This window comes from Oryctolagus cuniculus, chromosome 10 (assembly GCF_964237555.1).
Source record: "Oryctolagus cuniculus chromosome 10, mOryCun1.1, whole genome shotgun sequence".
Taxonomy (NCBI): Eukaryota; Metazoa; Chordata; class Mammalia; order Lagomorpha; family Leporidae; genus Oryctolagus; species Oryctolagus cuniculus.
This window is the reverse complement of record NC_091441.1, coordinates 108,324,392-108,338,320: the sequence shown is the minus strand read 5'-3', so window position 1 is coordinate 108,338,320 and position 13,929 is coordinate 108,324,392. Positions and strand designations below refer to the sequence as shown.

Sequence of the window (13,929 nt, the reverse complement as noted above, 5' to 3'; positions counted from 1 at the left end):
TGAAGGACTCAGTGTGGGTTCGGGCACCTGTGCTCACACACGGGGAGCAGAGCGCTGGAGCCGGGAGGAGGCAGCTTGCAGCCACGCCCGGGGCCTGGGCTGAGTCCCAGCTCAAGTGCCCGCGCCTGCCACTGCCTTGGTTTCCCACCCACTGGGGCTCTGTTTCTGGCTCTCTCAAGGGGGTGTGAGTGACAGGAGCACCTGCCTCCAAGGAAGCCCCCGGAACAGCACCAGACTCCTCTGGCTGCTGGGTAGGGCTGGTTTCCTAGAGGCGATTGGCTGCCTGGGCGGGGTTCTGGGAGCTGTCAGTGTCTGTGTGTCCTGGGCTTGGGGAAGGGAGGGCCGCGATGAAGCTACACAGGCTGCAGGCTGCCTAGACTTCCCAACAATGCTTTGGCAACACGACCACACTTTATACAAGACCCTGAGGTTCAGAGCTGAGCAGTGATCCTCCCAAAGCACCGCAGCCAGTGCCTGCCAGACACGCCAGCCTGTGCCCTCCCCACCACACCAGTGCCACACCCCACAGGACACGCCAGCCTGCACCCTCCCTACCACACCAGTGTTTCACACAGACATGACCCCAGGGAGCTCAGCCAACTGCCCACAGTGTGAGCCTGGGGCTTCGGCAGTGCCTCTCCTCTTTTCCCACCTGGTCTTCGGACCCAGGGCAGGTGGAGCAGCAGAGAGACGGACAAGGCACAGCCAAGTGACCGCACACTGCACTCAAGCATCCCGACTTATGGAGCCTCTCCTTACAGACCACAGAGGACACAGGTACAAACAGCCAGTGAGGCCGTGGGTGGCCAGGGGGCACGGGGGTATCCCAGCCCAGTGGGGATTTCTGGTGTGGAGAGGGGGTGCTGGGGCAAATGCTTCCCAGAGGAGACACCGAGCAGGGGCCAGGAGACGACAGGCACCGAGTGGATGACACTGGCACGAGACTCCTGCAGGGCAGTACAAGCCGCTAAGCCAGAGATTTTCAATTAGGAATCACCAAAGGTAGGGGTGGGGCCAGGGGAGCAGAAAGGAGGGCTGTGAATTCCAGAGATTTTCAATTAGGAATCACCAAAGGCAGGGGTGGGGCCAGGGGAGCAGAAAGGAGGGCTGGGAATTCCAAAGCTCTCCAAAGGTTCAAGTTCAGTTGTTCCTGAATGCGTGGTTGTGTGCCACTTGGATGAATAAAACACACAGCGGAAGTTGAATCCATGCTCACTTGTTATGTAACTTACTGCAGGGTCTCAAAGCAGAGACTGGGCAGGCAGGGTTGTACACAGCAGGTAGTCAGGGAGTGCAAAGACTGGCACACGACTCCTCTGAACTTCTAGGAAGGCCAGCACTGACTCCCAGCACTCTAGCGAGGGGCTGGGAACCTCTGGGGCGTGGTGCCGGCCCCAGCTGGCTGCCAGCACTGCTCGGGTTGGAGGACGGAAGGCCTGAGCTCCTTGTCCCTGCCTGCAGAGGGAGGCGCACTCGGGTGCCAGCCTCTGCACTTCAGCTCGGAGGCCTCTCCTCCAGCCTCCTCAACACCTCGTGCTTTATCACTTTCACTGCCACACAAGGGTTTCCTTCTACCATTTTCAGAGCTAAATTCTCGACCCAATTTCCCCCAAAGCGATATTCAGCCTATTCTTTCAACAGCCCCTGTCAGCCCCCGTGTTTCTGGCTGTGGATCAAATCTTCTGACGACTCCAAGGGAAGACGCCCTAACTCCAACCTTGTATCGCCCAATCAATCTTTTTTTTTTGACAGGCAGAGTTAGAGAGACAGAAAGGTCTTCCTTTTCTGTTGGTTCACCCCCCAAATGACCACTGTGGCTGGTGCGCTGTGCCGATCTGGAGCCAGGAGCCAGGTGCTTCCTCCTCGTCTCCCATGCGAGTGCAGGGCCCAAGCACTTGGGCCATCCTGCACTGCCTTCCCAGGCCACAGCAGAGAGCTGAACTGGAAAAGCAGCCGGGACAGAACCCGGGCCCCAACCGGGATTAGAACCTGGGGTGCCAGTGCCGCAGGCAGAGGATTAGCCTAGTGAGCCATGGCGCTGGCCCCGATTAACCTTTTTTTTTTTTTTTTTTTTTTGACAGGCAGAGTGGACAGTGAGAGAGAGAGACAGAGAGAAAGGTCTTCCTTTGCTGTTGGTTCACCCTCCAATGGCCGCTGCGGCCAGCGCACTGTGGCCGGTGAACCGCACTGATCCGATGGCAGGAGCCAGGTGCTTCTCCTGGTCTCCCATGGGGTGCAGGGCCCAAGTACTCAGGCCATCCTCCACTGCACTCCCAGGCCACAGCAGAGATCTGGCCTGGAAGAGGGGCAACCAGGACAGAATCCGGCGCCCCGACCGGGACTAGAACCCGGTGTGCTGGCGCTGCAAGGCGGAGGATTAGCCTAGTGAGCCGCGGCGCCGGCCCCCGATCAATCTTTACTTGGCCTTTTTTCAATCTCTTTTAGTATTTAGGTGACATGGCAAGCAATCCTACTAGTACCACCAAAACAAAAAACAAAAAAACAAAAAAACAAAACCACATCTGTCGCTCCCCGTCTTCGTGGAGGAACGACACAGGACCCTGCGCTGTTCTTTCGTCTGCTCGGCTCTCCCCGGGTTTGCTGCTGGTTCTTCCCGGGTTGGCTACCGTCCCTTCCACCTCCGTGGAAGGGCAGTTCCCCCTGGCCGCATTCCCCACTTCCGCAGGGGAGCGGCACACCGCCGGCCGGCTCTCTCGGGGGCTGCACAGGTGTTCCTTCAGATGTTCCCCATAGATGTTCCCGGTGCATGCCGTCTCTCTCCTCCTTTATAGTCCTCCTCCGCCAATCCCAACTCGGCTGCCCACACGCCGAGCACGCCGCTCTCCTCCAATCAGGAGCAGCTCCTGCAGCTTGTCAAGTTGGTGAGAGGCAGCTGGGTAGAAGCTGTTTACTTCTCTCCCAGCGCCATATTGTGGGAGAGCAGATGCATAGAATAAATCTTAATTCCAGTAACAGTATAGTCCGAATTGCTCCCCACAGATCCCCCTTTCTTTTTATTTTTTAGCGTTGATACGCGCCTGTCTTCGGTGTCCCGCGGCACACACTCTGCTCTACTTGCTAGAGTTGCCACAGGCTCTTACAGGTCCTATCAATCAGGAAAACCGAATCCGGGTCCTCTCTTCGCCATGTTGTGAGGAGGTTTTTAGGCGCTGATGCGTGCCTGTGTTCGGTGCCCTGCAGCGCATGCTCTGCTCTGCTTGCAGGGGCTTACAAGCCTATCAGGCAAACCGAATCCAAGCCTTCTCATTGCCGTATTGTGGGGGAGACTTATTAGTGTTGGTTCGTGCCTATCTTCGGTGACCTGCAGCTCATACTCTGGTCGAGCTGCTTGCTGGCGCTTACCGCCTTAAATCAGGCAGACCGAATCCAAGCCTCCTAATTGTTGCATTGTGGGGAAGCCTTACTGATGTTAATTCGTGCCTGTCTTCGGTGACCTGCGGCGCACAAGCTGCTAGCTGCCCGCAGGTGCTCATCGCCTCACTTGATTAGGCAGACCGAATCCAAGCTCTCACATTGCAGTGTTGTAGGGAGGCCTTTTTATTTCTCTATTTCTCTATCTCCGGGCATTCCTACCTCTCCCATTTCACTTCTATCTTCCAGCATTCCTATTTTTCTCACTTTACTTCTAAACTTCTGTTTCTCTTATCCCTGCGGCTTCCCGCTCTCATTCTTATCCCCGCGGCTTCCCGGCTGCGCCCGCCCCGAGGCTGCTTCTCGGCGGCTTCCTGGCTGAGCCGCTTCAGCCCGCGCCTCTCTCATCTGCGCAGCTTCCCGGCTTTGCGCGGCTTCCCGGCGCCTCGCCCCGCCGGCGCCCGCCCCGCGGCGGCTTCACGGCTCTGCGCGGCTTCCCGGCGCCTCGCCCCGCCGGCGGGTTCCCGGCTCTGCGCGCACGCTCCGCGGTCTCCACGCACTTCGCGCCTGCACCACGGCCTCGCGCCAACGCCCCGTGCTCTCTCTGCACGCGGCGGCTTTCGCGAATGTTTCCGCCACCACCGGCATTCAGTCCAAGTTCCCCGGACTAACCTGGCGAATCCTGGCGGCCCACGTCTCTGCCTCTGGTTCCAGATCTTCGCCTCTTGCTCCCCGGGGTGACTTGAAGAATTCCAAGATGGCTTGGCCTGCACTCGCGGCTTCATCCTCCCTAACATTTTTCTCTACCCGGTGTGTTTCCCTAAGTTTTCTTCCAACAATATTCCTCTCATTTCTCCTGGCTTCTCCCCACAGTCCGTATCCGAGTCCAAGCCTCTTCCAGGTTTCACTTTCGCTTTCAGTCTTAACTTCTTTCCCACAGTCCATATCCAAGTCTATGCCTAGGCTTTCAATAGCTTCTTCCGGCACCTTTCTCGTCCGGCTTTCCCCTAGGCTCTTCGCTAGTCTCTCTCTCCGGTAATTTTCCACTTCTTCCCGTTTCTTCCCTCCTAGGTTTCCTATCCGTCCTAGGTTTCCTATCCGTGCTAGGTTTCCTATCCGAGTCATGGCACCATTATGTCGCTCCCCGTCTTCGTGGAGGAACGACACAGGACCCTGCGCTGTTCTTTCGTCTGCTCGGCTCTCCCCGGGTTTGCTGCTGGTTCTTCCCGGGTTGGCTACCGTCCCTTCCACCTCCGTGGAAGGGCAGTTCCCCCTGGCCGCATTCCCCACTTCCGCAGGGGAGCGGCACACTGCCGGCCGGCTCTCTCGGGGGCTGCACAGGTGTTCCTTCAGATGTTCCCCATAGATGTTCCCGGTGCATGCCGTCTCTCTCCTCCTTTATAGTCCTCCTCCGCCAATCCCAACTCGGCTGCCCACACGCCGAGCACGCCGCTCTCCTCCAATCAGGAGCAGCTCCTGCAGCTTGTCAAGTTGGTGAGAGGCAGCTGGGTAGAAGCTGTTTACTTCTCTCCCAGCGCCATATTGTGGGAGAGCAGATGCATAGAATAAATCTTAATTCCAGTAACAGTATAGTCCGAATTGCTCCCCACACACATCAGAAATCTATTTTCTTTGGCATGTTCAATCAATCATTGTCCCCTTATCTCAATGGCAAAGGTTGTTCCAGGGTTGAAGGCCTAGGAACCAGGCTTCCACTGCTGCTGGAGGGAGCAGGCCCTCACCCCCTTTCCAGCCCGCAACTTGGCTGTGTGGATCAAGAACTGTGACCCAGTAATTCCAGTCAGACAAGTGTGCAGGGACATGGACCACACAACGTGCTTGGGAACAGGGAAGACGTGACGACAATGATAAACACCACACACTAGGGACCTGCTAACATTACATACCTGCGACACATGGAGAAATTCTGAGCAGTATCGAGTGCTAACATACTAAAGTTGTTGTGATGTACTGATAAGTAAAAATACTCAGGGCCAGAGCCGCAGCTCACTAGGCTAATCCTCCACCTTGCGGCGCCGGCACACCGGGTTCTAGTCCTGGTCGGGGCGCCAGATTCTGTCCCGGTTGCCCCTCTTGCAGTCCAGCTCTCTGCTGTGGCCCGGGAGTGCAGTGGAGGATGGCCCAAGTGCTTGGGCCCTGCACCCCATGGGAGACCAGGAGAAGTACCTGGCTCCTGCCATCGGATCAGCGCGGTGCGCCGGTCACAGCGCGCCGGCCGCGGCGGCCCTTGGAGGGTGAACCAACGGCAAAGGAAGCCCTTTCTCTCTCTCACTGTCCACATGCCTGTCAAAAAAAAAAAAAAAAAATACTCAGACTGTAACATATCAAACACAGCAGAATTTAAGCGATGGACAGTATCTAAAAGACCCACAAAGCACCAAAACGTGAACAAGCAGCAGCTCTTCTGGGGAGGGGCTTCAAGTGATTGTTTCTTTTTGCTATCTGTCTGTATCCTCTAATTTGTGTATAATGTCTGGTCACACTAACAAGAAACCGGTCCCTCTACACAGCCCGTTGCCTAGATGGTCCCTCTGCCTCCCCAGCCTTTAATTCTACAGTCACTGAGCAGCCCTAAGAACCAGGAGTTCGGGGGAAGACGTTTCATCTGAGCCTTACTCGATGCTCCCAACACGCAGAGGGAGGCACTGCTGCACTCTGATCCCTGCACGGGGCTCCCCACAATGAAGATGTCTGCACTGCTACCAAGTACATGAGGGTAGGACGACGACGACGACAACAAAGCCAAGGACCGGAACAGACATCTCTTCAAGGAAGACACACAAATGGCCAGTGCCACAAGGAAAGATGCTGAACACGAGCAGTTATTAAGGAGATGCAAATTATGCCACAGTGAGACTGGACACCACCAGGAAGGCCACCACCTGTAACACGGGCACTAACGAGTGAGGTGAGGCCGGCAGGTCGCTCGCACCTGCCTGGTGGAATGCACAAGGAGCAGCTGTGCTTGCTGCCACTGCCCTATCTGCGGTGAAGTCTCCTTTCAGATCAGATACTGCGTGGAAAGTATTTGCAAACCGTACCTCATAATAAGAAAACTTTCTATCTAGAATATGTTAATTAAAAAACACTGATAAAACTGGTCAATGAAGTCAGTAAGTTTCAGGATATAAAACCAACATACAGGAGCTGCCGCTGTGGCGCAGCAGGTTAAAACCATGGCCTGCAGTGCTGGCATTTCATATGGGCACAGTTTGAGTCCCAGCTACCCCACTTCCAATCTAGCTTCCTACTAATGCGCCTGGGAAAGCAGCAGAAGATGGCCCAATTACTTGAGCCCCTGTACCTACCTGGGTGACCCAGAAGAAGCTCCTGACTCCTGGCTTTGCCTTGGCCTGGCCCCACCCCGGTCATTGCAGCCATTTGGGGAGCGAATCAGCAGATGAAAGATCTCACTCTCATCTCTCCTTCTCTCTAACTGTGGCTTTCAAATAAATATATATTTATTTTTTTTACAATGTTATAAAAAAAATCCATCATACAAAAATCAGTATCTTTTTTATACAATAACCAACTTGCTGAAAAAGCAATCAAAAAAGCAATCCTATTCACAATAGCAAAAAAAAAAAAAAAAAAAAAAAAAACACTGAGGACTGAATATACCAAAGATGTAAATGATCAACAATAACATTACAGAACACTGTCAAAGGAAAACGAAGAAGTCACAGTAAGAGGGCCCGGAACTGTGGTGTAGCAGGTAAAACCGCCACCTGCAGTGCTGGCATCCCGTGTGGGTGCTGCTTCAAGTCCTGGCTGCTCCATTTCCAATCCAGCTCTCTGGTATGGCCTAAGAAAGCAGTGGAAGATGGCCCAAGTCCTTGCGCCCCTACACCCATGTGGGAAACCAGGAGGAAGCTCCTGGCTTCGGATCGGCACAGCCCCGGCCACTGCGGTCATTTGGGGAGTGAACCAGAGGATAGAAGACCTCTAAAGACCTTTCTTTTTTTTTCTAAAAGACCTTTCTTTTTTTTTTTTTTTTTTTTGACAGGCAGAGTGGACAGTGAGAGAGAGAGACAGAGAGAAAGGTCTTCCTTTGCCGTTGGTTCACCCTCCAATGGCCGCCGCGGCTGGCGCGCTGCGGCCGGCGCACCGCGCTGATCCGATGGCAGGAGCCAGGAGCCAGGTGCTTTTCCTGGTCTCCCATGGGGTGCAGGGCCCAAGCACCTGGGCCATCCTCCACTGCACTCCCTGGCCACAGCAGAGGGCTGGCCTGGAAGAGGGGCAACCGGGACAGAATCCGGCGCCCCGACCGGGACTAGAACCCGGTGTGCCGGCGCCGCTAGGCGGAGGATTAGCCTAGTGAGCCGCGGCGCCGGCCCCTTTCTCTTTCTTTCTCTCTCCCTCTTTCTCTCTTTCTCTTTCTCTCTGCCTCTCTGTAACTCCGCCTTTCAAATAAATAAATCTTTTTTTTTTTAATGAAGCCTTTTTTTTTTTTTTGACAGGCAGAGTTAGACAGTGAGAGAGACAGACAGAGAAAAAGGTCTTCCTTCCATTGGTTCACCCCCCAGATGGCTGCTACAGCCGGCACACAGCGAAATCCGAAGCCATGAACCAGGTGCTTCCTCCTCGTCTCCCATGCGGGTGCAGGGCCCAAGCACTTGGGCCATCTTCCATTGCCTTCCCGGGCCACAGCAGAGAGATGGACTGGAAAAGGAACAACCGGGACTAGAACCTGGAGTGCCGGCGCCGCAGACAGAGGATTAGCCTAGTGAGCCGCGGCACCGGCCTAAAAATAAATCTTGAAAAAAAAATCCAAAGTACAATGTCAAAGCAAAACATGAAATTGGCATAAAAACAGATACACCAACCAATGTATCAGAATAAATATCACAGAAATAAAACCACATACTTAAGTGATTTTTAAAAATATTTATTTATTTAAAAGGCAGAGATACAGTGAAAGAGAGGAAGAGACAGAGCGAAGTGATTTTCAACTAAGGCAGGAAAAATATACAGAGAAAGAAAAAAGGAAAATTTCTTCAGCAAATGGTTCTGGGAAAACTGGAACCCCCATGCAAAAGAAACAGCCCCCATCTCTCATCAGATGCAACAACTCAAAGTGGATCAAAGACCTAAAAATAAGAGCTGAAACTATGAAAATACTAGAAGAAAAAATACTTCGTAACATTGGTAATGGCAAAGAGTTTTTGGATGCGATCCCAAAAGCACAAGCAACAAAAGCAAAAACTGATACATGGGAACACATCAAACTAAAAGGCTCCTCACAGTATAGAAACAGCAAAGAAAAACCTACAGAAAGTTAAAAAAAATAATAAAAATAAAAAAACAGGGGCTGGCGCTGTGGTATAGTGGTGAAGCCACCACCTACAGGGCCAGCATCCCATATGGGCGCCGGTTCAAGTCCCCACTGCTCCACTTCGAATCCAGCTCTCTGCTGTGGCCAGAAAAGCAGAAGATAACCCTAGTCCTTGGGCCTTGTCGCAAGCGCCTACTGTCACGCAGCTCAACAGGGCTTAAGGGTGACATGTGGGAGTATGGGGAAGGAACACACGGACAACAGACTTTCTAACAAAAGGTTTTTATCTGCTCACACAGTATGACCATCCAGCACTGTGGACTAATATTCATTAGTCCACAGGTCAGGACACACATCTAGCATCAAGGCAATCCAGCTATAATAATATAAGGACAGCAAAGTACATTGCATTATCCTTAAACATAGGGTCTCAGCATGTTTTAAATTCATCATGGCTCATATCGCTATCACGAAATAAGTCCAATGACCCCAGTCCAGAATCCACATAAAGCCTTTCTTGTTATTTTATACATTGGCTGTAATATTAGGTTCAGATATGATATATGATTTCTCCAGTATCCGAATGTCCTATTACTTGTTGGGCTTCTTTCTTATTTCTAAGGGGTCCTATTGTTTGGATTTTATCAATTACTTGTTCTGGTATTTTTCGGCCTTCTGTATGTATTAGCAAGCCTAGGAATTGTATTGCCTTGTCTGGTCCTTGTACTTTGTCCCTATTTATGATCCATCCTTTCCTTATAAGGTGTTGAATTACTGTCTCCATATCCTGTTTTATAGTTTCGTTATTTGTGGATGCTATTCATGTCATCCACATATGTACATATATATCAGCTTCTATTTTTGGCATATCTTGCAATGTTTGTTTTAATATCATGTGGGCTATTCTTGGGCTATTTTTATATCCTGGTGGTAAACGCTTAAACTGATGCTGTTGTGACTCCCATGTCAGTGTCGTTTTTCCCTAGCTTCTTCCGCTATCGGGATGGCAAAAACATATCCAACAGGGCTACTGGGCCGACACTTCTGTCCTTTTTTTATTTATCTGCTGTAAGACACTTGTGATGTCTGGTAATTCTCTAGGTATCTGGGGTGTTAATTTGTTAAAATTTCTATAATCTACTATAGATCTTCACTTACCATTGGTTTTAAAATTGGCCATATAGGGCTGTTACACTTAAAGGAAGTTGTATGTTCAATATCTTCCTGTAATAATTCCTTTACTTGCTCGCTAATTTCTTTCTGTCCTCCTTTTATTGGAAATTTAGTATATGATCCTCCTCATACAGGTCTGGGCAGCCGTATAATGTCCCATTATATTTACTATCGCTAGCACTAGCACAGCTACGACTGCTGATTTCATTAACTGGAACGGCGCTTGCGCCCACATGCGTGTTTCTGTGTCCCAGGCAGCCGCGTGTTGTTCTTCCCCGCATTCAACTGCTTTCTTCGTGACTGCCGGACACGCCGACTGCTACCAGCTTCTAGCGCAGCACGAGCAACTCCACTGTTATTTCTTTTTCTTCACTTATTGGTGGGTAGCAGTGATCTGTGACTCTTTGGGGCTACCAGTGGATTTCTCCACGGCCCACCTCCTTTTGATCCTTAGTAAGCGGTGATCCGTGATGCGTCTCTGGGACTCCTGTGGGATTCCCCACACAGGGGCCCAAGTACCTAAGTCATCTTCCACTGCTTTATCAGGAGCGCCGGCAGGGAGCTGGACTGCAAGTGGATCAGCTTGAACTCAAACTCCCTACGCAACAACGACAGCCCCTAAAATAAATCTTAAAAAAAGTCTAACAAAAAGACAAATACCACATGTTCTCACTTCCATGTGGAAGTGAAAGAGCTGACCTCAAAGAAGCAGGGAATAGAACAGTGGTTACCAGAGCTTGGGAAGGACGTGAGGTGGGAGGATGGGGAGAGGATGGTTACTGGGGACAGGGTGCAGCTGGACAGCAAGACTAACTTCTGGTGTTCTGCAGCACAGCAGGCTAACTACAGTTGACAACAGTTACCTGAATGTTCCCAAACAGCTACTAAAAGCAATTTTGAGGGGCTGATGTTGTGGTGTAGCAGGTGAAGCTGCCAGCTCTGACTCCAGCATCCCATGTGGGCGCCAGTTGTGGTCCCAGCTGCTTCACTTCTGATCCAGCTCCCTGCTCATGTGCTTGAGAAGTCCATGGAGGCCAGGCCAAGTACTTCAGCCCTGCACCCAGGAGGGAGAGGAGGAAGAAGCTCCTGGCTTCAGAACGGCCCAGCTCTGGCCTTTGCAGCCACTGGGAGAATCAAACAGTGAATGGAAGATCTCTCTCTCTGTAACTCTGCCTTCAGGTTCCGTTCGACTGATGCGGCTGGCCCGCACAAGGTCGGTTGCGGCTTAAATGGAAGGACCTTACCAGGTGCTACTGAGCATGACCACCTCCGTGAAGTTAGCAGTAAATGTCTACCTCTTAAGTCTTCACAGGTGAACTCAAAGACACGCCTGCTTATTCCTGTAAGCCCGAGATCCTAAGCACAAAGTCAAGTCTTCGCCTTCGTCACATCCAAACTGCTGCACCTTAAGGCAGACGTGCTGTACCTGCCTCTTTTGATTCTCTCTGGGAACTGTTACTGACAGCGGGTCTTAATCCAGTTTTGCTCATGATAACGAACAAACATGTTTCAGAACTCAATGTCTAGGATTATCTGACCACACAGGGAACGCAGACTTTGGCAGTGACCAAGACTGCTCCAGCTCACAAGGCAAATTTTTTTTTTTTAAGATTTTTTATTTATTTGACAAGTAGAGTTACAGACAGAGACCGAGAGAAAGGTCTTCCTTCCGTTGGTTTACCTCCCAAATGGCCGCTACCCCCGGCGCTGCGCCTGCTTCAAAGCCAGGAGCCAGGTGCTTCCTCCTGGTCTCCCGTACAGGTGCAGGGCCCAAGCACTTGGGCCATCCTCCACTGTACTCCCGGGCCACAGCAGAGAGCTGGACTGGAAGAGGAGCAACTGGGACAGAATCCGGCGCCCCAACCGGGACTAGAACCCGGGGTGCCGGCGCCACAGGCGGAGGATTAGCCAAGTGAGCCACGGCGCCAGGCCCCCACAAGGCAAATTTGTTAGATTAGATAGGCAGAGACTTCCAGACCCAAGTCAGGCAGGGTCTGCACTATGCCCCTCATAAGCAGGAAGCAGCTATAGAAGATACGATTCTGCAGCCTTCCACATCCCAGGGAATGGAATCTCTGAAAGGGGAAATGATGTAGGGGCCGGCGCTATGGCATAGCGGGTAAAGCCGCCATCTGCAGTGCCAGCATTTCATATGGGTGCCAGTTCAAGTCCCAGCTGCTCCACTTCCAATCCAGCTCTCTGCTATGGCCTGGGAAAGCAGAAGATGGCCCATGTCCTTGGGCCCCTGCACCCACAAGGGGAAGACCCAGAGGAAGCTCCTGGCTTCAGATCGACACAGCTCCAGCTGTTGCGACCTACTGGGGAGTGAACCAGCGGATGGAAGACCTCCCTCCCTCTCTCTGCCTCTCCTTCTCTCTCTGTGTAACTCTTTCAAACAAATAAATCTCGGAAAGCCTTAACAAGAGGCTTGGTGAGGGAGAATACATAAATAAATGAATCTTTTAAAAAAGGGGGCAGGAATGATATAGGCAGGTATACTGGATTAGGTTTGTGAGCTGGCAGACCACGCCTTCACCACGCCCCCTGTGTAATCTCATGCCCCTTCCTGACCACACCTGTTCACCTACCTGCCAATCAGAGAGGCCTGAAACATGGTAAGTCCAGCTTTTTTCCCCTTTGCCCTACTTTTCCTCCCTGCCCGTAATCCCCGTGCTAGGCGCTCTTTAATTTAACCCAAAAGCTTACTGTGGGTTGAGGCTTGATGCCGTACCGTGCTAAGCAGGGTCAGCTCGCCCTAAAACAAAGGAGGGAGATGGGGTGTTCCCGTGAGACTGCCTGCCTAGCCCATGCAGTTAGCCTGAGTGCTGGCAGGCGGTGGCAGCCCCAGGTACATTTCTCCCCACCCCCACCTTCTGCCAATCAGGTAAACTGCTCCCTGGTGTGGCCCAGGCCCATCTGGAAAGCTACCTTCAAGCCAATTGGAAAGGCATATTGGCGTCAGTGTCGGTTCTGTCCTATAGTTAGTGTTCCCCTTAGTTATGCTCCTTCTACCTGCCCTTCCGGAAGTGTACGTGGCTATGAGTTTAGTCGGACATGTTCACTGAAGAAAAAAAAGGTACATAACCTGCCTGCGGCAGAGGCCACACTGTCCCGTGACAGACTCCAGGAAGGCACCCACGGGCACGCATGCACTTCCTCCTCAGGTGTTTCCTGAGCATCTAATAGCAGCACGCAGGTTCTAGCAGGCAAAAACCAGCTTTTCCCTTCCCTCAAGGAGCTGACATCTCAGGGGAGCAGAAACAAACAAGAGAAGGCACCTCACTGCGGCTATGAAGACAATAAACCAGGGTAATATGGTCGGGCACCACTGTATCTGAGTGGGAGGAGCTCCCAAGGTCAAAAGACCCCTCCAGGAGATGACACTGACACTGACACTGACGGCTTGGGGCCAGGGCTGTGGTACAGCAGATAAAGCCGAAGCCTGCAGTGCCGGCATCTCATGTGGGCGCCAGTTCAAGTCCCAGCTGCTACACTTCCTATCCAGCTCTCTGCTATGGCCTGGGAAAGCAGTGGAAGATGGCCCAAGTCCTTGGGCCCCTGCACCCATGTGGGAGACCCAGAAGATGATCCTGGCTCCGGATTGGCACAGCTCCGGCCGTTGCAGCCAACTGGGGAGTGAACCAGTGGATGCAAGACATTCTCTTTCTCTCTCTCTCTCTCTCTCTCTCTCCAACTGGGGAGTGAACCAGTGGATGCAAGACATTCTCTCTCTCTCTCTCTCCAACTGGGGAGTGAACCAGTGGATGCAAGACATTCTCTCTCTCTCTCTCTCTGCTTAGCTCTCACTTTCAAATAAGTAAATCAATGTTAAAAGAAAAAAAAAACACTAAGGGCTGAACTTGGAGGGGAGGATTCTGGGCAGAGGAATGAAAACATGTCAGGGCCTAAGGGTGGGTCAAGGCACCTCCCCACCCTGCACTCAGGTGTGGAGTCAGGAATCTGGGGGTTCAGCAGCCTGCAGGGGAGCCCTGCGCAGCCCCTTCCTCACAGAAGTTTCTGTGGCCCTGGCTGCGCATCTGTGAGGTGTCAGCAGGCTCCCCGTTTCTGAGGCTCCCAGGCTGAAGTTG

At 52.3% G+C, this 13,929-nt stretch overlaps 1 long non-coding RNA gene across 1 annotated transcript in view; it reads right to left on the bottom strand.

Moving 5' to 3' along the window:
• LOC127492463 (uncharacterized) overlaps positions 1-13,929 on the bottom strand; it is a 29,834-nt gene that overhangs the window by 12,980 nt on the left and 2,925 nt on the right. The gene's annotated exons all lie outside the window — the stretch shown is intronic.